Source organism: Symphalangus syndactylus, chromosome 14 (genome assembly GCF_028878055.3).
Source record: "Symphalangus syndactylus isolate Jambi chromosome 14, NHGRI_mSymSyn1-v2.1_pri, whole genome shotgun sequence".
Classification (NCBI taxonomy): Eukaryota; Metazoa; Chordata; class Mammalia; order Primates; family Hylobatidae; genus Symphalangus; species Symphalangus syndactylus.
In genome coordinates this window covers 66,866,108-66,893,160 of record NC_072436.2, presented here as the reverse complement: position 1 = coordinate 66,893,160, position 27,053 = coordinate 66,866,108, and the positions used below count along the sequence as shown (strand labels likewise).

The following is a 27,053-nucleotide window of genomic DNA, read 5'->3' as shown; positions in this document are numbered from 1 at the left end:
TTCTTATGGTTTTTCCGTTGACTTAATAGCCATATTCTTGTTATTTACCCCTTTACTATTTCTTAAATATGGCATTATCTCTGATCCTAACAGGACAAGTTCTTTAGCATTCTGTTGAATCTCTTGTTTTCCATAACTCATTCCTCTATCATGTTGATGTTGTCTGGATTTTTAGTTTATAGTTTCACAGGTATACCTTTTTTATTTTGTTTAATTCTAGCTTTTTAAAAAACAATAAGCTTTATCAAAATACTTAAAATCCTTCCTTTCCATGCCTCCTTACAGGGTTACTTTTATTGGCACGACCTTGGTGCACTGCAGCCTCTGCCTCCCCGGACTCAAGCGATTCTCCTGCCTCAGCCTCCTGAGTAGCTGGGACTACAGGCACCCGCCATGCCCTGCTAATTTTTGTATTTTTAGTAGAGGCAGGGTTTCACCATGTTGGCCAGGCTGGTCTTGAACTACTGACCTTACGTGATCCACCCACCTCGGCCTCCCAAAGTTCTGGGATTACAGGCATGAGCCATTTTCCTCTCAAGGCGTGGCCTTTTTCCTCTAACTCTTTAAAGATTCTACTCCATTGTTTCTTTCATCCTATGTTCTATTGACATCTAATGTCAGCTTGATGCTTATTCCTTAATTAGTAATCTGCTCTTTCTCTCTTAAAATTCTCTATTTGTCTTCGATATTCTTAAAATTCAGTACAATGTATTTAATTGTGCATTTTTGCTGTCTGTTTTATTTGGCCCTGTATGAGCCCTTGCAATCTAAGGTCTTTCGTCTTTAATTTTGGAGAGTGTTTCTTCTTTGTTTCTTTAAATATTTTCTCATCTACTTTTCTCTCCTGGGGCTTCTATTGTTAGATTGTTGGACCTGCTATTTCTAACCTTTATAGCCTTTAGATTTTCTTTAAATTAAAGAAAAAAAAAACTGTGTTTATTCTTTCCTGCTACCTACTGTGGAAGCCTGTTCTTTGTAACTACTCATCTTTGAATGAGGTAAGTTTTCCCTGTATCACTATTCATAGGAAGACTGAGTGGTTGAGAGCTCCGAGTTCTGGGCTAAGAGAAATTTTTCTTATATCTCAGGTTTATTTATGAATTTTTTCCTTCATATTTCCCCAGCCAATGGATATAGGTTGCTGTAGGACTAGTCGAGAGGCAAGGTTTATCTTCTCCCTCCATCACACTGCTTTCTGAAAATACACTTGTTTGTGTAATTCCTTCAGCCCTACTTCTTTTGTTTCTCTGAAGCAAAGTAGGTCTAGGAAAGCTCTTGCTGCCAGCCTATACACCCTGCTGTGAGAGATTTCGGTTTTGTATTGAAGGTGTGCTCCTAGAAGCAGCATACATACTGATTCTTTACATCTGCAGCTGGGTGCATCCTCTCTTCTCCCCAGTCCTGTTCATGGCTACTCCTTTTGATGCCTTTCTATCTATCTCTTGGTTCATCTTTCTTGTAGCTTTATTGAAGATTTCTCATTCTCCTTGTCATTTTTTTTAATTTTTGGAGATTTACAAGAGGAGAAAAGGAATATGTCATTTTTATACTGCCATCTTCACATTGCCATCTTCGAACAGGAAGTCTAAGCCATCTTAGAAATTCTTGTATTTTCAGCTTGTAGCAATTATTTCACAGTAATGAGTTCTATTAGTCTGCTAACTGAATGTAAAACAGTTTATTCATTTTTTTCAAAATGTGCCTCTCTTGTTCCATTATTTCAGGATTGGCAAATACTATATTTACCCACAGGATAGCCATCTTGAATTTAAATATTTTCACTATATCCTACCCTCCAAATTTTATCTTTTTACATAAAGATCACTATTGTCATAAGCCAGCCACTCATCCTCTTCCATGGGCCATCTCTAAGAATCTAAAACTGAGTTCATTATCCTATGTGCGGCCACACCATTGTTTTGTACAAAGTCACCCCTGAATATTGGTTTGTGAGCATTCTGGTATTCCTTGCTGCCAATGCCAAAGAGCAGAGCTCTGCCCTCCAATGACAGTGATATTTAAAAAATAAATCTATGAAAGTCATTCCTTGCCTTCTGGAATCTCCCATTCTAGAGTCTAGTTTAGGAAAGCTCTCTCTCTCTCTCTCTGACACACACACACACACACACACACACTACCACCACCATCACCACCAACAATAAAAGACTTAAGAACACTTAATAATGTGTAAAAAGTGGCAAAGTAGCAAAACGAAACTATATTTGTAACTGCTGTGGAGTCACAGAGCAGTAGTTGTCACTGTTGGGTTAAGGGAAGTCTCTCTGCAAATAGGAAGTTTTACGTGGAGTTTAAACAAACGATAGTTTAAGTCATTGCTGGACAATTTATTAGCTCTATAATCTTGAGCAAAATGACTGGTCTTTCCAAAAACCAGTTAACTCTGTCATAAAATAGTATCTGCCTCAAAGAGATTTTTTAAGTTAACTGAGATAACACATGCAAAACCCTTAGCACAATGCATGGCACATAATAAGTATTCAGGAAATCTCAGCTATTATTTTTATGAGGAGAGAAATTGAGTTACTGCAGAGGAGGTGAACATTTTTGGCATGAAGGCCTGAGGTTTTGCATGAGGATGTCATGTATGAAAGAGAGGAAGTAGAGTACTTAAACCAGAGAAGAGATTCCATTTAGAAAGCCATTAGATGGAGGTGTGGTGGTGGGTGGGAGTGGTGAGGAGAGGGAGCTGTACAAATGATGAATTAAGGCCAAGTGGAAGAGCTTTAATTTGATATGATGAACAACAATAGCTACCGCATAACAAGGGGATCCCATTAAAGCAGCTTTCACGGATTCCCTGGGACTGCATTCCTCAATAAAATATTATCACATAAATTTTTACTTCTGGCTTTAATTCTTAGGGAAACTGGGCCAAAAAAGAAGAATAAACTCTAAGAAGTACTATGAGGGAGGAATGAGGACTTGGTAGTGGTGTAACTGTGTATGGCAAAGATTAGGGGGAAGTTTAAAGATTAGCTCCAAGTTTGTGGGCCTGGGGACCTGGGGATGGAGGTGGAGTGAAGGTAATTTTCATAGTGGTGAGGAAAGGGGGAAGTTAAGAATCAGCCCTAGTGCTCCTTACGGTATGAGAGGGGCTTGTCTATATCCCAAATATATGGTTTAAAAGTCTCTGGGTCTCCTGGGTCACAGCCCTCACCCTGTGTCCCCTTATCGCTCTTTGATAGGTCTACATTTAATATGAGGTTGGGACAATCTTGAGTTTTACCCTTAACTATTTTATGGCATAAGGTTTAATAAAGAGGAATCCAGTCAGGATGACAGACTTATGAAATCATTCTCCCAATCTTTATTTTAATATATAGTTTAACAACAGAAAAACCTAAACATAACACTACCATTTTTTTTTAGAAAAAAAATAAAGCAGACTAAAGTAACAAAGGCATTTGTCTAAATTGGCTGTAATGAGACCAAAGAACCCTTGTAAAGCAGATACGAAAACAAAAGCAAGGACTGGAGTGTGAAGAAGAAGGGAAAACATTTGAAAACTTTTATTTCCAAGCCTACCAATCAGTAAATATTATCCCCCATTGTGAATGAACCCCATATGAGGCTCTCTGCAGGTGGATACTAAAGAAATCCTAGGCATTAGATATATTCTCAGAGAACATGAAATGTGGTAGGAGGTATAGGCCTCATGAGAATAAACTAAATCAGGATATTTACACAGAACCATCAAGTCCAGTACAGACTGAAGTATGCAGCTGCTGTCCACCCAAAGTAGCTCAAATCTAACGTGCTCAAAAGTAGAACTCATCTGCTCTTTCTTTTGTAGTTCCTATTTCAGTTGGAGGCATCCAGTTGCTTGTGCCAGAAAGCTGGTTACCATTCTTGACTCCTTCTTCTCCCTTCCCCTCCCTCTCTATCATTATTTAAATGACCAAATACTATCAGCTTTAACCCAAATGTTTTTCAAATCTGCCTCTAGGGGAGGCAGCCTGTGTAAACAGCAGTGTAGGCTAACATTATTCCAGCTTAGATATCTACGGGGAGGAATCTCTTTAGACTCAAATTTCTTTTCTAAGTGAGTGAAATACAATGACTTTCAAACCTAACAAAATCAGGAACTTGTCTGCACCCTTCCATCTGTGGGAAATTGACATGGACTCCTAAAGATTGCTGTACATGTCAAACCAAATGGCAGATAGAAAAGGTGGGGCCTGTTGGGGGGTAGGGGCAAGGGGAGGGAGAACATTAGGACATATACCTAATGCATGCAGGGCTTAAAACCTAGATGGGTTGATAGGTGCAGCAAACCACCATGTCACATGTATACCTATGTAACAAGCCTGCATGTTCTGCACATGCATACCAGAACTTAAAATAAAATAAAATAAAATAAAATAAAATAAAATAAAATAAAATAAAATAAAATAAAGGGTGGTTGAGGACCCAAAGGACCCTAATAATGTCAACACAAACACATTTTGTTGGACATTCTTAAGTCTTCCTCTGACTTGGTACTGCATGTGCTAATCTTGGAAAAGTCAGCTGCCAGAACTTTGGGAAGCAGAAAATTGGATACATGAGCTTGATTATTCAAATAAATGATTTGATACCTAAATTATCTGGATAATTGCCTCCTTATGGTCTAGGGCAACCTGACCCCCCCATACTCCTAGAGCCACAGGAAATCTGAGAGTCATAATTGCCTGTGGGAAACTAAATAGAGTGAGGGGGTGTCTGCAGAGTAGGAAATGAAAACCAACTGTTCAAAGTGGCAAATGAGTAACGTGTTCATTGTGACAGGTAGAAAATCAGCCCAGGCTGGGAGGAAGTCAGGAGAGTAAATTTTGGTTGGTGTCTGACAAGTTCCTCATCCTGTCTATTTTTTAAACTTTGGTTGATTTATTCCCGAGTAACCCTTACCCAGTGTTAGTTTCTTGTTTATTCTATGCTCACATAGCACCAGGGAACTGTACCACATATTTGCACTTATTTATATGCTGCTTTGTAAATGTTTTTAAGCCCTTTTTCTACATGTGTGCCATGTTTTCTGAAGTGGATTTATGTTCTTTGATGTAGTCTCTTCAATAGTCATTTCCTGCTTTCCTCTCATTTGCATTTTACAGCTCTGTTCATTTGATATTGTCTCATGAAGACCTCCATGTAACTTCTTAATAACTTTATCTACACTTTGCCCTCCTTCTGCTGTTGAGTAAAAGTATGAAAGCAATGCTGCATGTGCAGTCAAGATATAGTACACCTGCTATTAGGTTTCTGCTTTACAGTGATCTGCTTTAAGACAACAACTCAAGCAACTCTGCATCTAAAAGCCTGGATTCCTTGTGCATACTTTGTGTCATTGTCCATGATGCACAACAAGCTGAGCCCCTTCCTGTTCCCACATAACAACATGGACTTTGCCCTACTCTGCTTGGAAACCCCTTTCCCCTTCTGCACTTGGGAAGTCAGCAAGAAACTCATGCTTCAAACCCTAGCTCAGAGGGTTGAGAACCTAGCTCCTCTCCCAGGCAATATTCACTCATCTCATCTGCTCCCAGAATACTGTTTACAAACATTTTCTAAGGCCCATGACCATTTTATGATTTTGTTTTGTTTTCACATTGGTCTTCACCAAAATGCATACTTCAAGACCACCGCTTATTCATTTTTATAACCACATTACCAAATACTGCAGCTGTCACACAATGGATACTCATAAAATATTGGAGAATAAATATTCAGGGGATAAGTTCTTGTGTGGAATGTTGATAGTTCTCTGTTCTATATTCCCATCCCTCCAAGGAGCCTGCCAGGATGAATTCTTCCAGCTTCATTCTTCATACGCCTTCTCTGCCTCAAGAACCAGTGTCCTGCTGGTCCCAGTCCGTCCCTGCTGTTATCCCAACTCTTCCATTAATTGGCAGAGGCAGAATGGGGCCCCGAGGTGGTTTAAATAAACCATTTGTTCATTTATCAGATATTTATTCCAGTGTTTGTCTCAATATTTATTTCATGTCTATCCTGTGTCAGGTGCAGTTTGTTTTATATGCTGTTGATATACCAGTTAACAAGATAGTCAAAGTCCCCATCCTCCTGATGCTTATATTTTAATGGTTTAGTTTGGAGAGTGAGCTGATGGACAGATTAAAAATGGAAAACAAAGTTTTTTGCCTACATTGTCTGATCAATTCAAAGCTATATAAATCTTCATTTTTCCACTTGAGTTTGGTAATTGAGTCCTATCTGCATGTGTCTTTCTGTTGTCCTATTTCCCAGAAAAAAAAAACAACATATACCATGGCCACACTTGTCCCTAGCACCTATGCCATGCTATAAGTAGACACTTACACCTATGCATATATACACTACACTCAACAGCTATACAATGTATACATTCACTGATCATCCATTCACCCAAATATCAAACCTCCCAAAGTATAAGGTATGCCACCTTCCCCTCCACTATTACATATCCATTCTCATGCATTTCTTTCTTTCCTTCCTTCCTTCTTCCCTTCCTTCCTTCCTTCCTGTCTCCCTCAATCCCTCTTCTTTCTTTTTTCTTTCTTTCTTTCTTTTCTTTTTCTTTCTTTCTTTATTTCTTTCTCTTCCTTCATTTCTTTTTCTGCCTTTCTCTTTTTTCTTTCCTTCTCTTTCTTTCCTTTCTTCTCTTTCTTTCCTTCTTTCTTTCTCTCTCTCTCTTTCCTTCTTTCCTTCCTTCCTTCCTTCCTTCCTTCCTTCCTTCCTTCCTTCCTTCCTTCCTTCTTTCCTTCTTTCTTTCATCTCACTCTGTTGCCCAGGCTACAGTGCAGTGGCACAAACATGGCTCACTGCAGCCTCACTTCCTGGGCTCAAGTGATCCTCCCGCTTCAGCAGCCTCCTGAGTAGTTGGGACCACAGGTTTGTGCCACCACACCTGGCTAATTTTTTAAATTTTTGTAGAGATGGGATCTGGCCATTTTGCTCAGGCTGGCCTCTAACTCCTGGCCTCAAGCCATCCTCCTGCTTAGGCCTCCCAAAGTACTGGAATTATAAGTGTGAGCCACTGCACCTGGCTTGGATGCATTTTCTAATGCATGTGCATACAGATGCACATAAATATGACCACACACACACGCACATGTGCATATAGTGGCAGTTAGTAAAACACTTTCACAGAGGGCCTAATGATAACTTTTATTTCTTTGTGTGTGGTGATTTGCAATTTCTAAATGTTTTCCCATCCATTGAACTCCTTTGATCTTCCTACCAAATTCTCTATGGCAGTCTATGCCCATTTTCTATGTAAGGAAACTGAGGATGAGCAAAAAAAGAGAGAGAGAAAGAGAAAGATCCATATTTACTGAAGAAATGACTACAGCATGCACGCATGCGCGTGCACACACACACGCACACACAACCTGGGCCTGGTCATGGGGCTGCGCATTTTTGCACATATCATCTCTGTGAAATATCATTTTACCCATCTTACAGATGAGGTAGCATTTGAACTATATCATGAAACATTGCACGGACCCCTATTTTCTCATGAGTTCAGCAAATTGGCATTTAAGTCATCCCAGATGGATGGCTATTATAAGGGCTGTTCTAAGGGGTACCAAAGAGAAGAGTCTTTTCCATCAGGATTTTTTTTTCCTCTAACTCGGTCCCAACCTCTGTGGTTCCTTGTGGTTTTTACTTCCTCAGAAAGAATGAAGCACAGCTGCCAGTTGTCCTCTCAATAACTCTTCAGAGATTTGAAGGCTGTTATGCTGTTGAAGACAGGTATCTCCCAGTTCTCATCACTTCATGTTAGAGTGGACTTAATTAAGTGTTCCTCAGTAGAGGCTCAAAGCCATAACGTAAAGAGCACCCCCTCTTTTTCATTATCTTGACTCAAAGACGTGTTTCACACAGGTCAGATAACCTTGCAAAAATCTACTGGCCTGCCCACCAATGTTCAGTGTGGATTTGTATAAATAGTCATGGAGGACAGAAGGCTTGGGACCCAGTTTTCAGCATCTTTTATAGCACGCCTCCCTGCCTTTCACATCCTAGCCTTCTCCCCCGGACTTTCCTTGCTTCTCTTCACAGATCTAAGTTTACCCCTTTTCCCCACTCTTTTCTGCCACTCCTTGTAAAGAACACACACAGAGGCACACACATGGAATCTTTTCCATGGCCCATCACTTTGGTCCTTTACTCCCTGACTTGGTTTTTCTCTATTTAGTTTCCTTACATCTTTCTAGCACTTACCTCTGGAGCTCAGCAAACTGCCTCCTGGTTCTGTCCTTGTCTCTCTTTGCTGTGGTCTCTGCTTCACGAGTGCTTTCCAATCTCCCCCATGGTACTGAACTCTCCCAGTGGGAAGGGACTATATCTCCTCCTCCTTTTGAATTTTCCCCCTGTTCCCTGAACATATGGTGGCCATCTCAGAAGTGACTGACCTACACAAGATGTGATGATCCTCCAAATCAGGAGATTGTTTTTTACAAGTTTTGTTTTTAATTGTCACATAATAATTATACATATTCGTGGGGTATAGTGTGATGTCTCCATACATGGATATATCATGTAATAACCAAATCAGGGTAATTAGCAGATCTTTCACCTCAAACATTTATCAAGTCTTTGTGGTGAAAACATCCAAAACCCTCTCTTCTACCTATTTTGGAGTTATTTCTTAAATTCCTATTTAAGGCCTTGCTCTAATTTTGGATATGAATTCAGCTTTAGTCAAAAACAATTTTTCGTGCTTATGGCATTAGCTCAGGATGACAGAGAAAGTGTAAGAGAGGAAAAAAATATGATTCTGTGGATGAACACAATTTCTTGGGCCAATGAACTGAGACAGTTAACATGTTTATTATGTTTAAACTATTCAGTGATTAATTTAGGGAATTTTATAGACAGTTGAATACTCTCCCAGCATAAGGAATAAGCCATTTTATATAAAAGAAGAGAGAAAGAACCCTGAGATATATCTACCTCTGATGATGAATATGACAAATGAAAAATGAGGACATTAGAAATTTTTCCTTAAATTGTATAGTTCAGAATGAAGGTACAAATAGTCAACCCCCAAATGTTGGGGCATGTATATTACCTCCAGGAAATTTAAAATCCTGATTTGACCATTCTTTGCCCTTCAGCATATACCTTGGCTTCCCCTACCCTAGTCGTTCCCAAGTTGACAATGCAAACACTTCACAGTGAATGCTTATGTAAATCATATATTGCTAAGGCAACTGCTTGGGCAAAAAACAAATTTAAAAACTAGTCTTTTGATCTCTATTTTTTTATTGTCCACTTTAATTTTATTGGCCAGGATCAATAGTTGCCTGGGTTTAAACCAAGACTATTTATTGAGTGCCTGGGATAGGTATGGTAGAGGTGGCAAGGTGAGGTCAATGCAAGACATTACAAGAACTAATTGTGTTACTTGAAGTGGATGTGGCTGTCTGGATCATCTCTACACCTACTCTATTTACTGCCTGAAATGCCCATTCTGCCCCACACCCTGTGGTTCAATCTTTTTTACTTCACCTTTTCTATTCTCTGGTTTTCCCACCTGTACCTTTTCAGGACTGCTATACATACACATACAGGAAAAACAAACAAACAAAAAACCTCATTTCCTCTTTCCCTTCCTCTTTTCCTCTCTTTTGGTTACTAGATGCATATGTATGGTACTAAAGGTGCCTTCTGATGTTGTCAACTCAGTCATGCAATTGGTCATTTTAGTGGAGAGTCGGGTGGGGGAGTGCTTCCATGAAGGGGTCACTTGATCAGGTAGCCCAACATAGACATACCATCAGCTTGTTCTCTGCATACATTTGCTCCTATTATTCTGTCTGTCTGTAATCATTCATCTATTCAACAAATATCTGTTATATGCCTACTATGTGCCAAGAATTATACCATTCCTGTGTTTTAATAGTGACATGATATTGCTGTTTCTTTCTGATTAACAGATATTTTCAAAGCTGAATGAAGAAAGCTGTATTAGGAAAACAGTTATAAGATGAAGTTGATTTATTTTCTGATCTCTGAAGGCTTTTATTAGTGCGACGGGGGCAGGAAAGGAGGAACAATATAGCTAGACAGAGGTCCCTTTCTCACACTAGCTCCTGCCCTGGATAGCAGGGTAGTGGGTGGGAGGTGGGGGATTGCCTACAGTCATAATCCCCCCTACCGACATTCTTACCCTCATTTTCTTGCCTCAGGGCCCCCCAACCAAAAGGGAGTCTGTAACTGTAATTAAGCAGTCTGTAATCAACAAAGTCCCATTAAGAAATAATGAGGCCAGTAATGCAGTGGTTGCCATTGGTGGGGGATTAGTGAAACTCGTGGTTTCCTGCAGCTCTCTCACTTTCTGAGGAAGTGTTGGGGAGGGGATAAATTGTCGACTCAGCACTATTAGCATTAGTCCCTGCACTCTCCCCCATACTCTCCAGTTAAACATCTTGCTGAAATTGGTTGGATGTGTTAGGTGGGACATCACTGCCATCTCTGATAAAGGCATGCATGTGAGTTCCTTGCTGGCAGGGTTACATCATAGTCATCTCTGCATTCCCAGTGCCTGGCACATCATAAGTGCCCAATAAATGTTCCATGAATGCCAGGAGAGAGTGGGTTAAAAGTGCACATTAAGCCTAAGACCCAAATGTCCCACCTTCTTGCTTAAGACATTCTCAAAAAGATTGTGGCTCCAGAAGATGGCCGAATAGGAACAGCTCCGGTCTCCAGCTCCCAGCCTGAGCGACACAGAAGACGGGTGATTTCTGCATTTCGGTTTGAGGTACCGGTTTCTTCTCACTAGGGAGTGCCAAACAGTGGGTGCAGGACAGTCAGTGAAGCGCACTGTGCGCGAGCCCAAGCAGGGCGAGGCATTGCCTCACTCGGGAAGCGCAAGGGGTCAGGGAGTTCCCTTTCCTAGTCAAAGAAAGGGGTAACAGATGGCACCTGGAATATCGGGTCAGTCTCACCCTAATACTGCGCTTTTCCAACGGGCCTGGAAAATGGCACACTAGGAGATTGTGTCCCGCACCTGGCTCGGAGGGTCCTATGCCCACGGAGTCTCGCTGATTGCTAGCACAGCGGTCTGAGATCAAGCTGCAAGGCGGCAGCCAGGTTGGGGGAGGGGCGCCCGCCATTGCCCAGGCTTGCTTAGGTAAACAAAGCAGCCAGGAAGCTCGAACTGAGTGGAGCCCACCACAGCTCAAGGAGGCCTGCCTGCCTCTGTAGGCTCCACCTCTGGGGGCAGGGCACAGACAAACAAAAAGTCAGCAGGAACCTCCACAGACTTAAATGACCCTGTCTGACTGACAGCTTTGAAGAGAGTAGTGGTTCCCCCAGCACGCAGCTGGAGATCTGAGAACAGACAGACTGCCTCCTAAAGTGGGTCCCTCACCCCTGAGCAGCCTAACTGGGAGGCATCCCCCCAGTAGGGACAGACTGACACCTCACTCAGCCAGGTACTCCTCTGAGACAAAACTTCCAGAGGAACTATCTGACAGCTGAATTTGTGGTCTCACGAAAATCCGCTGTTCTGCAGCCACCGCTGCTGACAGCCAGCCAAACAGGGTCTGGAGTGGACCTCTAGTAAACTCCAACAGACCTGCAGCTGAGGGTCCTGTCTGGTAGAAGGAAAACTAACAAACAGAAAGGACATCCACACCAAAAACCCATCTGTACATCACCATCATCAAAGACCAAAAGTAGATAAAACCACAAAGATGGGGAAAAAACAGAGCAGAAAAACTGGAAACTCTAAAAAGCAGAGCACCTCTCCTCCTCCAAAGGAACGCAGTTCCTCACCAGCAACGGAACAAAGCTGGATGGAGGATGACTTTGACGAGTTGAGAGAAGAAGGCTTCAGACGATCAAACTACTCCGAGCTATGGGAGGAATTCAGAACAATAGCAAAGAAGTTAAAAACTTTGAAAAAAAATTAGAGGAATGGATAACTAGAATAACCAATGGAGAGAAGGGCTTAAAGGAGCTGATGGAGCTGAAAGCCAAGTTTCGAGAACTATGCGAAGATTGCAGAAGCCTCGGTGGCAGATGCGATCAACTGGAAGAAAGGGTATCAGTGATGGAAGATGAAGCGAGAAGGGAAGTTTAGAGAAAAAAGAATAAAAAGAAATGAACAAAGCCTCCAAGAAATTTGGGACTATGTGAAAAGACCAAACCTATGTCTGATTGGTGTACCTGAAAATGACGGGGAGAATGGAACCAAGTTGGAAAACACTCTGCAAGATATTATCCAGGAGAACTTCCCCAATCTAGCAAGGCAGGCCAGCATTCAGATTCAGGAAATACAGAGAACGCCACAAAGATACTCCTCGAGAAGAGCAACTCCAAGACACATAATTGTCAGATTCACCAAAGTTGAAATGAAGGAAAAAATGTTAAGGGCAGCCAGAGAGAAAGGTCGGGTTACCCACAAAGGGAAGCCCATCAGACTAACAGCTGATCTCTCGGCAGAAACTCTACAAGCCAGAATAGAGTGGGGGCCGATATTCAACATTCTTAAAGAAAAGAATTTTCAACCCAGAATTTCATATCCAGCCAAACTAAGCTTCATAAGTGAAGGAGAAATAAAATACTTTACAGACAAGCAAACACTGAGTGATTTTGTCACCACCAGCCCTAAAAGAGCTCCTGAAGGAAGCACTAAACATGGAAAGGAACAACCGGTACCAGCCACTGCAAAAACATGCCAAATTGTAAAGACCATCGAGGCTAGGAAGAAACTATAGCAACTAATGAGCAAAATAACCAACTAACATCATAATGACAGGATCAGATTCACACATAACAATATTAACGTTAAATGTAAATGGGCTAAATGCTCCAATTAAAAGACACAGTCTGGCAAACTGGATAAGGAGTCAGGACCCATCAGTGTGCTGTATTCAGGAAACCCATCTCATGTGCAGAGACACACATAGACTCAAAATAAAGGGATGGAGGAAGATCTATCAAGCAAATGGAAAACAAAAAAAGGCAGGGGTTGCAATCCTAGTCTCTGATAAAATAGACTTTAAACCAACAAAGATCAAAAGAGACAAAGAAGGCCACTACATAATGGTAAAGGGGTCAATTCAACAAGAAGAGCTAACTATCCTAAATATATATGCACCCAACACAGGAGCACCCAGATTCATAAAGCAAGTCCTGAGTGACCTACAAAGGGACTTAAACTCCCACACAATAATAATGGGAGATTTTAACACCCCGCTGTCAACATTAGATCAACGAGACAGAAAGTTAACAAGGATATCCAGGAATTGAACTCAGCTCTGCACAAAGTGGACCTAATAGACATCTACAGAACTCTCCACCCCAAATCAACAGAATATACATTTTTTTCAGCACCACACCACACCTATTCCAAAATTGACCACATAGTTGGAAGTAAAGCTCTCCTCAGCAAATGTAAAAGAACAGAAATTATAACAAACTGTCTGTCAGACCACAGTGCAATCAAACTAGAACTCAGGATTAAGAAACTCACTCAAAACCGCTCAACTACATGGAAACTCAGCAACCTGCTCCTGAATGACTATTGGGTACATAATGAAATGAAGGCAGAAATAAAGATGTTCTTTGAAACCAATGAGAACAAAGACACAACATACCAGGATCTCTGGGACACGTTCAAAGCAGTGTGTAGAGGGAAATTTATAGCACTAAATGCCCACAAGAGAAAGCAGGAAAGATCCAAAATTGACACCCTAACATCACAATTAAAAGAACTAGAAAAGCAAGAGCAAACACATTCAAAAGCTAGCAGAAGGCTAGAAATAACTAAAATCAGAGCAGAACTGAAGGAAATAGAGACAAAAAACCCTTCAAAAAATTAATGAATCCAGGAGCTGGTTTTTTGAAAAGATCAACAAAATTGATGGACCGCTAGCAAGACTAATAAAGAAGAAAAGAGAGAAGAATCAAATAGATGCAATAAAAAATGAAAAAGGGGATATCACCACCGATCCCACAGAAATACAATCTACCATCAGAGAATACTACAAACACCTCTATGCAAACAAACTAGAAAATCTAGAAGAAATGGATAAATTCCTCGACAAATACACCCTCCCAAGACTAAATCAGGAAGAAGTTGAATCTCTGAATAGACCAATAACAGGTTCTGAAATTGTGGCAATAATCAATAGCTTACAAACCAAAAAGAGTCCAGGACCTGATGGATTCACAGCTGAATTCTACCAGAGGTACAAGGAGGAACTGGTACCATTGCTTCTGAAACTATTCCAATCGATAGAAAAAGAGGGAATCCTCCCTAACACATTTTATGAAGCCAGCATCGTCCTGATACCAAAGCCTGGCAGAGACATAACCAAAAAAGAGAATTTCAGACTAATATCCTTGATGAACATTGATGCAAAAATCCTCAATAAAATACTGGCAAACCGAATCCAGCAGCACATCAAAAAGCTTATCCACCATAATCAAGTGGGCTTCATCCCTGGGATGCAAGACTGGTTCAACATACGCAAATCAATAAATGTAATCCAGCATATAAACAGAACCAAAGACAAAAACCACATGATTATCTCAATTGATGCAGAAAAGGCCTTTGACAAAATTCAACAACCCTTCATGCTAAAAACGCCCAATAAATTAGGTATTGATGGGATGTATCTCAAAATAATAAGAGCTATCTACGACAAACCCACAGCCAATATCATACTGAATGGGCAAAAACTGGAAGCATTCCCTCTGAAAACTGGCACAAGACAGGGATGCCCTCTCTCACCACCCCTATTCAACATAGTGCTGGAAGTTCTGGCCAGAGCAATCAGGCAGGAGAAGGAAACAAAGGGTATTCAATTAGGAAAAGAGGAAGTCAAATTGTCCCTGTTTGCAGATGACATGATTGTATATCTAGAAAACCCCATTGTCTCAGCCCAAAAGCTCCTTAAGCTGATTAGCAACTTCAGCAAATTCTCAGAATACAAAATCAATGTACAAAAATCACAAGCATTCTTGTACACCAATCACAGACAAACAGAGAGCCAAATCATGAGTGAACTCCCATTCACAATTGCTTCAAAGAGAATAAAATACCTAGGAATCCAACTTACAAGGGATGTGAAGGACCTCTTCAAGGAGAACTACAAACCACTGCCCAATGAAATAAAAGAGGATACAAACAAATGGAAGAACATTCCATGCTCATGGGTTGGAAGAATCAATATCGTGAAAATGGCCTTACTGCCCAAGGTAATTTATAGATTCAATGCCATCCCCATCAAGCTACCAATGACTTTCTTCACAGAATTGGAAAAAACTACTTTAAAGTTCATGTGGAACCAAAAAAGAGCCCACATCGCCAAGTCAATCCTAAGCCAAAAGAACAAAGCTGGAGGCATCACGCTACCTGACTTCAAACTATACTACAAGGCTACAGTAACCAAAACAGCATGGTACTGGTACCACGACAGAGACATAGATCGATGGAACAGAACAGAGCCCTCAGAAATGATGCCGCATATCTACAACTATCTGATCTTTGACAAACCTGACAAAAACAAGAAATGGGGAAAGGATTCCCTATTTAATAAATGGTGCTGGGAAAACTGGCTAGCCATATGTAGAAAGCTGAAACTGGATCCCTTCCTTACACCTTATACAAAAATTAATTCAAGATGGATTAAAGACTTAAATGTTAGACCTAAAACCATTAAAATCCTACAAGAAAACCTAGGCAATACCATTCAGGACATAGGCGTGGGCAAGGACTTCATGTCTAAAACACCAAAAGCAATGGCAACAAAAGCCAAAATTGACAAATGGGATCTAATTAAACTAAAGAGCTTCTGCACAGCAAAAGAAACTACCATCAGAGTGAACAGGCAACCTACAGAATGGGAGAAAATTTTTGCAACCTACTCATCTGACAAAGGGCTAATATCCAGAATCTACAATGAACTCAAACAAATTTACAAGAAAAAAACAACCCCATCAAAAAGTGGGCAAAGGACATGAACAGACACTTCTCAAAAGAAGACATTTATGCAGCCAAAAAACACATGAAGAAATGCTCATCATCACTGGCCATCACAGAAATGCAAATCAAAACCACAGTGAGATACCATCTCACACTAGTTAGAATGGCGATCATTAAAAAATCAGGAAACAACAGGTGCTGGAGAGGATGTGGAGAAATAGGAACACTTTTACACTGTTGGTGGGACTGTAAACTAGTTCAACCATTGTGGAAGTCAGTGTGGCGATTCCTCAGGGATCTAGAACTAGAAATACCATTTGACCCAGCCATCCCATTACTGGGTATATACCCAAAGGACTATAAATCATGCTGCTGTAAAGACACATGCACACGTATGTTTATTGCGGCACTATTCACAATAGCAAAGAGTTGGAACCAACCCAAGTGTCCAACAACGATAGACTGGATTAAGAAAATGTGGCACATATACACCATGGAATACTATGCAGCCATAAAAAATGATGAGTTCATGTCCTTTGTAGGGACATGGATGAAACTGGAAAACATCATTCTCAGTAAACTATCACAAGGACAAAAAAACCAAACACCGCATGTTCTCACTCATAGGTGGGAATTGAACAATGAGAACTCATGGACACAGGAAGGGGAACATCACACTCCAGGGACTGTTGTGGGGTTGGGGGAGGGGGGAGAGACAGCATTAGGAGATATACCTAATGCTAAATGACGAACTAATGGGTGCAGGAAATCAACACGGCACATGGATACATACGTAACAAACCTGCACATTGTGCACATGTACCCTAAAACCTAAAGTATAATAATAAAAAAAAAAGAAATATGGACCAGAAAAGAAACATAAAAAAAAAAAAAAAAAAAGATTGTGGCTCCATGAGCATCTGCATAAATATGATTGACTGAAGAGGATCTTGGTACTAGGGACTTTAAGCTCTTTTCACACTCGTCGCATATTGAATCTTGCCTTTGTTGTAATTACCTATATATGAGGGCATAAGTTCTTGGAGGGATATGACCATTTTATATACTTTTATATTCCACAGAGTATATGTCGGGTGTAAAGCTCTAATGTATATTTTGCAGCAGCAAGGATTGAAACGACATATGGAAAAGTTGCCATGCCAGAAAGTCAATGCCAAAGGTCCCCAGAATACCCTTTTCTATTAATTTTAGAGTTCAGTAAAATAGTAAAAGCTAAATTGGGAGGGAACTAATCAATCTGGAGTTTTCCGAAATGCATTATATGATCTGTGTCAGGGGAGCTTGCTCTGCATGAAAATGTAGTTCATTCACCTTCCTAACATGAATCCTGTGGAGTCTAAAGAGTCTTACGTGTGGCCAGGTGCGGTGGTTCATGCCTGTAATCCTAGCACTTTGAGAGGCTGAGGCGGGTGGATCATGAGGTCAGGAGTTCGAGACCAGCCTGGCCAACATAGTGAAAACCTGTCTCTCTAAAAATACAAAAAATTAGCCTGGCCTGGTGGCGTGCACCTGTAGTCCCAGCTACTTGGAAGGCTGAGGCAGGAGAATGGCTTGAACCCGGGAGGTGGAGGTTGCAATGAGCTGAGATCATGCCATTGCACTCCAGCCTGGGTGACAGAGTGAGACTCCATCTCAAAAAAAAAAAAAAAAAAAAAAAAAAAAAGTCTTACATGTGGAAGCAGTAGAATGATCTCCCCAAGTGTGTTTCAGCCCAAAGCACCTGGGAGCTTGTGCAGCATTAGCATCTTTTGAGCTTGTGGTTTTTATTGTTTTCCGCAGCCTAGAACTAGATGGCCCAGTCAGGAAACTGAAGGATAGCAATCCATATCATTCATTCGTTTACTTTCACAACACTGCCTCTAAGTTGTACAAACTCTTCTCAAGCAAAGACAGTTCATAACTTCTTTCAAGGTAGAAAGTTCTTCTAAAGAAGGAGTCAATATGGGGTGGGGGTTGTGGACACCTACTTCAAGTCACATAGATTTGGGTTTTAACCCAGAACGGTTTCAATGCATTCTCCTGTTTACTTGAACAAATTACTTAATCTTATGTCTGAAATGGTGCTAACAATACCTATCACACAGTTTGTGAGGATTAAAAGAAAAGAAGATATATAGAGCATCTCCTAGCACTGTGCCTGGCTCACAGTGAATGCTCAAAATGATAGTTACGGAGAATAGAGCTAAATTCAGCTTCAGTCTGTCCTTTTCCTGTATGTGCTGCATGATTCTGCCTAGGTTTGTGTGAGCTCTGCGATTGTTCCTCATGTGTCTTTATGTTTTGTTTCTCTACTTAGGCTGTAAGCACCTCTTACCAGGATCTGATATTCTTTCATATTATTGAGTTCCACAGAAGTCTTTAGGGCAGGGCCCCTGCTCAGGCATCAAATAATTATAATTGGTCCATCTGCCATTTCAAGTTCATGAAATATGTTATTTGATCTTCTACATCAACGGACCTTGCTCTGTATTAAGATACAGTTTATCTACTTTCCTTAAGTGCATCCAGTGGAGACTAAAAAGCCTTATATGTGGTTTGAAGAAAAAAGAAGGTCTGGAACATCAGTGTACCTTGAAGGTGGTAGAAGAGAAGAGAGAACCTTCAAGGCTGGGTGAGAAAATTGGGCCTGTTAGACTTGACTGAATCCATGCATTGAATAGAGTCTTCTCTTCCAAGGCTGCAGGCATGAGCTTTGCAAGTTTGAGCACACAAACTCCTGGCCTGAAACCACAGCTTCAGAATGAGCCTGGCCCTAGGAGTTATCTCCATAATCTCCTTCCCTTCCCCAGATTAGAGTTATTTTTTCCCTTCTTTCTTCTGATGATGAGGATATAATTCTGGCAAGAGTTGACCATTTCCCCAATATCTGTTCATTTTTACCATTATTTGGTGTGTTATTCGTTTTTGGAATGATTTGCAGTGAATATTTTATCGTGGCCCAGCATGCTCCTGTTATCCTGCATTCTTCAGCACAGCCATCTCTTCACTCATCATTTGGCGAGGGCTAGAATAAAACAAACCTTCTGAATATTTGTTCCTCTTACAGAAACCCTTCTTGCTAAGTCAGACCCCTCAGGGAGCACCTTCCTGTGTTGTATCTGAAATCTCCTGTTTTGGCTATTAGTGTCATAGTTTGCTACCCGAAGTATGGTAATGGAGACCACAGAGAACCCTCCCCAAAATGGTGAAAAGCCTTAGAAGCCTTTGTTTTAAAAGATGAGGAGATGAATTCCTGAGAGTTTAGATGCTTCTCCCACCCCTCCTCCTCTGGCCTCATGATGTCCTGCCATTCGTACATTTGAGACATGTGCTGAAGAATATCTACCCATCCTGCACATCTTCACCTGGAAGAATGCTGGCTGATTCCATGTGTCCCACAAGGGGATGTGTTGATTTGGATAGTGGGCAGCAGAAAGCCTTTGCTATTCAGAATATGGAAATGGGAGAAATGGAGCCAGAAAATGTTTACAGAACAGTGAGAGAAGAAAAGGAAAACTACCCAAAGTACAGTTGACCTGTTTAAAAGCAGAATATACTTAAAATACCCCAAAGACTGAGGCTTTTGTAACATGAGTGATGAGTATTAAAGGTAAAAGATCCCTGTTTTCAAACAGAGGTATTCCTAAACCTACCAAGCAAAGGAGAATCCACAATATCTGTTGTGGTAGGAAGTTCTTCTGAAGTCTAACCTTAATCCCTCCAATGCTATTTTATTTGCCTATATTAATATGTTGCTTTGTAATTGTTCTTAGGTTGCTTTTATTGTGTGTGTTTTGCCCTCACAGGTAAACTCCTCCAGGGCAGGACCTGACTCTTCTGAGGAATTTTTTAATCATCCTCCCCAGAAGTGCCCACGTCAAGGCCATAGTAGAGAAGGAGCTCAAGAGCAATCCTTAAGCAACCACACTTGGAAGCATCCTGCATCAGAGGCATTTGTTCCAGACTCAGATTTAATCCACTATTTCCTTTTCGTAAGACAAGTGTTGTCTGAAGGAGTCTGTGTGTGATTTTGAGACAAAAGGATTGCAGAACTCAGCTCCCAGTTTGTCTCATATCTGATTCTTCGAAAGAGGAAAAGAAGTGAACTCTTCTGCACAATAGCTGAGCAGACAGGAGAGAAAAAGCTTGAAGATGCACAGTGGAGCAAGGCTAATTGGAGCCTTCCTCGGAGCATCTCAACTCTCCCAGTTTTACCTATCCCATTCCTTGCCATTCCCACCTGTAATTCTGTCTTGGCAAGAACACCACATTGAAGGTTCTCAAAGTACTTTGTAGACTTTAATTAGTTCTGTGGGAAGTCAGGCAAAGCTCTGCCTTCATTCTGCCAACAGAGATGACAGTGGTGGGTATGGAAGGAAGGCAAGAAGAAGATGGGCACCCAGAGCAGCTGTGCAACTTACTGAAGGCCATGTGAATAGGAGGAACTGGGTTTAAAACCCCTGAGTCTTCATAAAAGTGTCTTAGCCTTCCAGATTCCTAAACAGGTAGTGGGCTGATCCTGCTAACCTACTTTGCTAGGGTGTTGTTGACGAATGCTTATAAACCCTGTCCTAGATGGTAGGTTTGGAAGATTGTTAAAGAAAGCATGTCATTAAGTACCTACTCACCCCCTTCTCAACAAATAGCCCTGGAGGGAAGAATGTTAGCCAGAATTGGAGGGCCTCCACTTCAATGAGATGAACTGAGATTCAACAACAGGAGAAATATTCCAACAGTGAGGGAAATCAACAGTGTCCCGGGGGTGAAGGGTAGGGGTTGGGAAGGCCTAAACAGATGATCTTGTCTGCCAGACAGCCCAGACAAGATCATCACAGAATAGCTGATTCCCATTAGTCACTGTGGATGATCATGTTCTTAAAATTCAGGACACTAGGCCGGGCGCGGTGGCTCACGCTTGTAATCCCAGCACTTTGGGAGGCCGAGGCGGGCGGATCACGAGGTCACGAGATCGAGACCACGGTGAAACCCCGTCTCTACTAAAAAAATACAAAAAATTAGCCTGGCGCGGTGGCGGGTGCCTGTAGTCCCAGCTACTCGGAGGCTGAGGCAGGAGAATGGCGTGAACCCGGGAGGCGGAGCTTGCAGTGAGCCGAGATTGCGCCACTGCACTCCAGCCCGGGCGACAGAGCGAGACTCTGTCTCAAAAAAAAAAAAAAAAAAAAAAAAAAAAAAAAAAAAAAAAATTCAGGACACTAGTTTCCATTCCTCTCTTTGTAAGAGCAGAAGACCTCTCTGGGGCCTATCACAAGACAAGTGGGTGTTTGCAAATGAGGGACACGGTTTGAGCCTGAATTGCTCTGTGCTTCTCTAAAAGACATGGTTAAGAGTTTGGGTGCTGATGTTAGAGACTGAGATTAAAATCCTTCCTTGCCACTTCCATCAGTATCAATTTGGATAAGTTTCTTAACTTCTCTAAGCCTCGATTTTCTCACCTATAAAATGGGCCTAATAATAGTGCCTAACTTAGAGGTTTGCTGTTAAGGTTAAATGCAATTATTCAGGTAAAGCCTTAATGGAGCCTGATATGTAGTAAGCACTTAATCCATTTTATCTACTGACTCTTTTCTCTGTGTGGGTTACCCACTTTGGAGATTATCCCCAGTAGTTTCTTTGGTCAAGTCTTGATCTCCCTGGCCCCTTGGCTATCTTCTCCCACCATGATCAGTGAGAAGTTGAGGAACACTAATACCAAATTCTTTTTCGTGTTAGTTAGGAGAAAGCAGAATTACGAAGGTCAACCTGCTGGTGTAAAAAAATGTTACATAGATTAGCCCTGCTCTACATATTAGATATGTTCTCAAAATGCCTAAGTGGCCATTTTTTTTTAAGTTCTAGGGTACATGTACACAACGTGCAGGTTTGTTACATATGTATACATGTGCCATGTTGGTGTCCTGCACCCATTAACTCATCATTTACATTAGGTATATCTCCTAATGCTATCCCTCCCACCCCCACCCCCTGGCAGGTCCTGGTGTGTGATGTTCCCCACCCTGTGTCCGTGTATTTTCATTGTTCAATTCCCACCTATGAGTGAGAACATGTGGTGTTTGGTTTTCTGTCCTTGTGATAGTTTGCTCAGAATAATGGTTTCCAGCTTCATCCATGTCCCTATAAAGGACATGAACTCATCCCTTTTATGGCTGCATAGTATTCTGTGGTGTATATGTGCCACATTTTCTTAATCCAGTCTATCATTGATGGACATTGGGGTTGGTTCCAAGTCTTTGCTATTATGAATAGTGCTGCAATAAACATATGTGTACATGTGTCTTTATAGCAGCATGATTTATAATCCTTTGGATATATGCCCAGTAATGGGATGGCTGGGTCAAATGGTATTTCTAGTTCTAGATCCTTGAGGAATTGCCTAAGTGGCCATTTTTATATTGGGTAATCTTTAAATGACTTTATTTGCAAGTCTGAGTAATATACTCATGGAAACAAGAATCACAGTTAAGGGAAGGGAAACTAATATTTGAGCTTGAGACACTTTCCATATCCAAGTCTAATTGAATCCTCCCAATCACTCAATAAAGAGATCTTATTACTCCCATTTTGTATGTTAAACAACCAGAACTCGGAGAGGTTAATTAATACTCTCAAAATCGCTCTTCTAGGGGTGGTGGAGCCTAAGTTTGAATGCAGCTCTGGCTCCCAAACCTGTCCATTTTCTACTATGTCATGCTCAAAGACATATTCTGCTTTTGTTCATGGTCAGCCTATGTGCATTTAAGTTTCCCACACAAATTCCAGAAGAATTTTATCAATCAATTTACATGACCTTGAGTATTAATTTATTTTAAAAATCTTTCCCCTTATGATTTAAAAAATATTCACTTTAAGAAATTATCTGCCATGTGCAGGATTATCATAAGATTTAAAAAAAAAAATTAGCAGCCAGTTGTGGTGGTTCATGCCTGTAATCCCAGCACTTTGGGAGACTGAGGTGGGAGCATTGCTTGAGGCCAGAAGTTCAAGACCAGCCTGGGTAGCATAGTGAGACTCTGCCTCTACAAAAAATTAAAAAGTAGCCAAGCATGGTGGCACACGCCTGTAGTCCCAGCTACTCAGGAGGCTGAGGCAAGAAGATTACTTGAGCCCAGAGTGTTGAGGCTGCAGTGAGCTATGACCACTACATTCCAATCTGGGTGAGGGGTGAGAGAAAGAAAGAGAGAGAGAGAGAAAGAAAGGAAAGAAAAGAAAGAAAAGAAGAAAGGAAGGAAGGAGAAAGAAAAGAGGAAAGAAAAGGGAAAGGAAGGAAGGAGGGAGGGAATGAAGGAAGGAAGGGAGGGAAGGGAAGAAGGAAGGAAGGGAAGGAGGAAGGGAAGGGAGGGAGGGAGGCAGAGAGGGAGGGAAGGAAGGAGGAAGAGAATGAAGGAAGGAAGGGAAGAAGGAAGGGAGGGGAGAGGGAAGGAAGGGAGGGAGGAAAGGAGGGGGGGAGGGAAGGAAGGAAGGAAGGGAAAATTATCCACATTTACTTCCATTACAATGGTTTGTCAAAAGCTGACTGTTGAACCAGGTGCAGTGGCTCACACCTGTAATGACAACACTTTGGGAGGCCAAGACGGGAGGATCACTTGAGCCCAGGAGTTTGAGTTCTTGTCCTACAAAATATAAATAAAAATTAGCTAGGTGTGGTGGTGTGTTCCTGTAGTCCCAGCGACTGGAGAGACTGAAGCTGGAAGATCTCTTGAGTCTAGGAGTTCGAGGCTGCAGCAAGCAATGACCATGCCGCTGCACTGCAGCCTGGGTGACATAGTGAGACCGTGTCTCAAAAAAAAAAAAAAAAAAAAAAAAAAGCTGACTGTTGCCAGATAATAAAGAACATAATATATGATTCTAGAAAATGCAAGCTATTCCACTGCAACAGAAATCAGATCATTGGTTGCCTGGGCAGGGGTGGGGGCTGGAGGAGAAGATGGCAAAGAAACTTCTGGGGATGATGGATATATTTATTATCTTGAATGTAATGGTGGTTTTACAAATGTACACTTATGTCAAAATTTATTAAAACTTTTAAAAGCTGACTGCATATTAGTCATCTACACACAGAAGAAGTAATGCTACATTAAAAGTAAAAACAGAGCACGGATTTCCCTGCAGCTCATTGTATATAAACATACTGCCTTCTACCTACCAAGAGGGAAGCTGCTCCCCTAGACTGTGAGCTTTCCAAGGGGAAAGGTTGTGTTTTGCTTGTCCTTGAGTCCCTAGCATCTAGTGTAGTGCCTAGTACGTCGGTTCTCAATAAATGTTGAATTGAACTAGATGTTTCTTTGAGAGTTTACACTGATTCCATAGAGCTCAAATGTTTAAGCAGCTTATGAAATATTAAGCAGATTTGCTGAACTGGCCAGAAGCTTTTGTAGATGTTTCAGTACTCAGGGGTTCTAATTTTGCATGTAACCATAAAAATGGGAAGAAACGACACTGATCTACTAAATTGAGTTGTTTTGCTGTCAACCAACTTTGTGAGTCTCCAGGTCTACTTGCAAAAAAGAGTTTCTGAGAGACCTGATGATAGATAAGACGAACATCTAGAGAACAGAACGTGTTTTTAAGATGAGCAGTTGCAGATTGCAAGTGTGGCTTAAAATTGCAATCTTGTTAATATATGTAAATGAGAAAGTACATGTACTAGGGTATTCTCACACCTCACGTCTCCTATTCACTCTCAGTAGGTCAGCTTTTCTCTTACATCTCCCCCCAAATTACAGCCATCTGATGCTAACTCCCTTAACTTCTCTTCCCTTGGCCCCTAAACTTTATTATAAGCACCCAGCCTTCCCTCCACATCTCTTATACTAATTAGAGAAAGACGTAGCCTTATTTTTAGATCAACCTCTCCACCTCTGTTCAAACACCGTATTCTTCTTTCTCCTGTCCTTGGCCCATATTCTCATTTCCTCACCCAAAATAAGTTTTCCTTGAGTCTCTTTTCCCTAAAACTTCAATTCTCTTTTGCTCTTCAACCCATCTTTCCAGAGCATTCCTCCTCTCAGTTTCAGACCCACCATTCACCCAGTCTCTCAGGCTAAAAATTTCACAATTATCCTCAACTCCCTGTCTTCCTTATCAAGTTAATCACTCAGGCCAGTTGAATTGCATTTCAGAAGTATCTCTTGGATACATTTCTTCTTTGTCTCCTCTTTGCCTTGCTTTGGCTCAGATTTTGATAGCCATTTCCCTGAACTATTGGAATAGCCACCATATACTTCTTTCTACCAGATGTCTTTTCCAGGTCAACTTCTACCATCACCACCACCTGAATTATCTTTCAAAAAATGAATCTGATTGGTTTACTTCTCTGCTCAAACTTTGGCTCTGCATTGCTGATCAAATAGAGACCAAGCTCTTGGGTGTGGCACTAACTGCCCATCAGTCCTACTTTGCATTGCTTACCCTAGGCTGCTGCCACATTGAGCTTCCTGCTGTCCCATGCCCTGTGATGCCACAAGCCTCTTCATATGTCGGTTCTTCTGTCTGGAATGCCTTTCTCGTTCTCCTCCTGAGAAATTCCTACCTGATCTTCAATGCTGCCTAAACAGCACCACTTCTGAGAAGGCAACATTGATGTGTTGCTCTCTGAAGAGTTAGATGCCCCCTCTTCGGTGTGCCAATAGCATTATGTTTTATATTTCCATTTTAACACTTATGTTGTTTTAAAGATTTTTGAAAAAAAATCTCTCTTTACCGATACTCTACAAACTAAGCTCCTTGAGGACAGGAATCAAATTTTATTTGTCTTTGTATCCCTTGTATCCAGGACAGTGATGGACATGTAGTAGAGACATTTATTGAGTGAGTGACGGAAGTAGCAGCAGTTTTCTCCTGAGCAGTCCCAGGCAGTGGGTGTGAAGTTAACAACACTTTTTTTTTTAAATATGCAAGAGAAAGTACATTAAGTGAATAGGCTACACTGGCAGGGTAATATACCCCAAAGACAAGTACAAATGATACTTGCTTTTTTCTTATTATTTGGATCAACTGATATTGTAGATTACTATTTGGGTGAACTCTGTCTCTTCTTCCTTCCTGTAATATTGATCTAATTGAGAATATAAGTCCTTCTCTTAGATTACCCACACCATTGTGCCCCTTGCCTAGCATAAACAATTGGGAGTTACCTATAATTGCTGTCTCATTCTGGGATAACCAATTTGGGTGCTATATCCTGGACAATTGTGGGTCATACATAACAGAACTTGGTATGGGTTCTCCAAAATTTTCCGTGGCTGAAATATTTATTTTGTTTGCTGTTTTCACCTTCAAACTCTGGAAACTTTTTCTTTGGTTTTGTTCACTCCTATATCTCAAGCAATTGTAACAGTGACTGATGCATAGTCAGTACTTGATAAATGGTTTTTGAATGAGTGAAAGCATTTTTATTATCTTCAGATATTTCATACATATAAAAGAATATATATAACTTAAATATAAGATGAAATAATTAGGACATATATCCATGTCCTACCACACAGCTTAAGAGATTGATTATTGTTAATATTGGTGAAGCCTGTTTGGTGTCCCTATCTGATTATATCTCCTTTCATTCCCTTTGGAGGAAACCTCCACTCCAGATTTTGCATTTATCATTCATCGCATTTCATTACGTTTTGGCTACATATAGATTCTTTACAATATATTATTTAGTTTCTGATGTGTTTTACTATGTGTAAAAGTTCTGTCATACGAATTATGTGGCAACCTGCTTTTTTCTCTCAACATCATGCTATTATACTCATCCCTATTGCTGGATATAGCTTTATTTCATTTTTACTGCTGTATTATACTTAAATAAATAAACACACCACAATTTGGCCATTCTTCTGTCAGTAGTTAGTCCAGTTGTTTTCAGGTCTTTGTTTTTTATAAATGATACTGTTATAAATATTGTTGTACATGTCTTTAGAAATATATGTACAAAATTTTCTCTAGAATACATATTTAAGAACTTCTGGACACAGATAACTTTATACTCAGTAGTGAAACATTGAAAGCCTTCTCTCTAAGAGCAGGAACAAAGCAAGGATGCCTGCTCTTGCCACTTCTATTCAACATGGCACTGGAATTCCTGGCCAGAGCA

General features: G+C 40.9%; 1 protein-coding gene across 1 annotated transcript in view; it reads left to right on the top strand.

Annotated features, from left to right (window-relative positions):
- The window catches only part of ALDH3A1 (aldehyde dehydrogenase 3 family member A1), a 72,222-nt gene that overhangs the window by 13,257 nt on the left and 31,912 nt on the right, over positions 1-27,053 (top strand). Inside the window, exons 2-3 of the mRNA XM_063617842.1 lie at positions 286-5,929; positions 9,939-10,765. The gene's annotated coding sequence lies outside the window, so the exon portion shown is untranslated. The remainder of the gene's footprint in view (positions 1-285; positions 5,930-9,938; positions 10,766-27,053) is intronic.